Here is a 2,115-nt window from a genome sequence, read left to right as displayed (position 1 = left end):
GCAGGGGGCTGGGCTCTGGGGAAGCCTTGGGGTTTCCGGGAGAGAGAAGCCTGGTCTCAACAGCCCTCCATCCCTTCTCTTCCACTCATGTCCGGGAGGGGTTTTAAAAGGGACAAAGGGAGGACCGGGCAGCACTGGTCCGGGGCTCCTGGAAGCCGAGGTCCCCCTGCCCTCCCCATATGCACGCCCACCCATGACCCCGTTCCATGCTTTACAGGAAGCAAGGTGAGGGAGGAGAGGAGAACAGAGTAAGAGGGAGACATTCAGTGGTGAGAAAAACTACCTTGGCTGCAATTTTATAAACCAGCTGTTTGAAGTTGAAGAACATTATAGATCGAAGGAAGGCTGCAGTGATTGCTACGTCAGGGAACAGGGAAAAGGGCACCACTGTTGACTCTCCAGGACATAGAACTGATTAGTCTAGAAAACCTCTCCCGACCTGGGGCCGTTTAAACTTTAATCGCTGGGGCTTTGGTGCAGAGCGTTATGCTGAATGCAGAGCCCTGGCTGGTGTTTGAGCGCGGGGGTGACACCTAAATGCTGGTGCTGTCTCCTGGGCTCTTGCCACGTGTGAGGTCTTGTGTCACGGCCATTTGCCTCTACTTCCCTGTGTCCACTGTTTCCCACCAACCACCAGCGTTTTTCCCGTTCATTTTACAGGTTTGTCCAAGGCCTGATGTGAGTTGGGCTCAAAGACAAGCTCAAGGGCAGGCCAGCTGGATGATGCCAAAGGGCCCAGACAAGCCAGTGAAGGCAGGCCCTTTATGCAGTAGACAGGGCCCCCAACGGTCAGTGATCTCTAGGATAAGAAGCGGGTTCTACCCACAAATGCAGCCCAGGGCTGGGTCCTTAGCACGAGCGGCCTCCAGCTGGTTCCAGAAGGATGCAGCTCATTCCCACTGCGCTGGGACCATTTCGTCCAAGGATTTGTCCTGGAGCAAGCCACCATGTCCCTTGGAGCTGTTCAACCAAGCTGACCTGAACTCCAGAAGAGCCTTCTCCCTTTCCGGAAGGTTCCAAGTCAGGCCCACGTGAGAGGACCTTGGGAGCACGTGCTGGCAGGACAGAGTCTGGCTTCTTGCAGTGGCCTCTCTGAGTTATCGGCCCTGGAGCCGAGACTCGGATGTGGATCCTCAGCTGATACTGTTGCATGGAATCATCTGTAGGCTGAGGGAAGAGGCACAGTGTGGAAGCTGGTTATTTAGGAAGCTGAGGGGTCAGTGCAAGCTGCCCCTTAAAGTAAACTGAACCCACCGAACCCCCTCCTTCCATTTCCTAGACTAAGAGGTTCTCCTTGTGCTGCTCCACGAAATGGGGAAGTTTCCCGTGGTTTTTCACGGAGGTTTTGTGAGAGCCGTCAGACCTGGCAGATATGTAGTCTAAGTGCCTGGCAATGAGCTCTTTTGATCGTAACCTCAGCCCCTGACATTAGGCTTTTGGTTGCTAAGGAATCCCCTTGAAAGACATCCATCGCAATACCCACATCGCCAGCTACACAGCTGGATAAGGAGGCATGTGACCCCCCCCCACCAGGAAGCTCCCCTTTCAGGAAGCCTGGGTGACCCAGATAAGTGACCACTTGAAGCCCTGATTTCCCCTTCCTGTGCTTTAATCCCTGCTCTTATTTTTTAAATTCACCAATAGAGTATACCCACGAAACCCTAGGCACCCCACCCTTGACCCCAATAAAGGCAGGATGCCAGGTCTGTTCTTTCGCTCCCTCTCTCTCTCCTTGTGACCTCACTGAGTGGCCCTGGATGTACCGCGTACCCCCCAGGATCTGTGAGTAATAAACCTTGTCTTTGCAAACTTCCCTCGGACTTGTCTGGCGGTCCAGTGGTTAAGACTCTGTGCTTCCACTGCAGGGGGCACGGGTTCCATCCCTGGTCGGGGAGCTAGGATCCCACATGCTGTGTGGCCAAATAAATAAATAAATAAATAAGTTTCAATCAACTTGGCCCCTGTCTTAAAAAAAAAAGTAAAGTAGACTGCTTTAAATACGCATCCCTATTTAAAACAGAAACAAACAAAAAAACTTCCCTGGTGTTTGTTGCAGGTGTGATAGAACCAGAGGGTGGCTCTTGTTGGGGTGATGTCTGTGAGAGTGGTCCAGCA

The sequence above is a fragment of the Delphinus delphis genome, chromosome 15 (assembly GCF_949987515.2).
Source record: "Delphinus delphis chromosome 15, mDelDel1.2, whole genome shotgun sequence".
Classification (NCBI taxonomy): Eukaryota; Metazoa; Chordata; class Mammalia; order Artiodactyla; family Delphinidae; genus Delphinus; species Delphinus delphis.
This window is presented reverse-complemented; position numbering follows the sequence as displayed.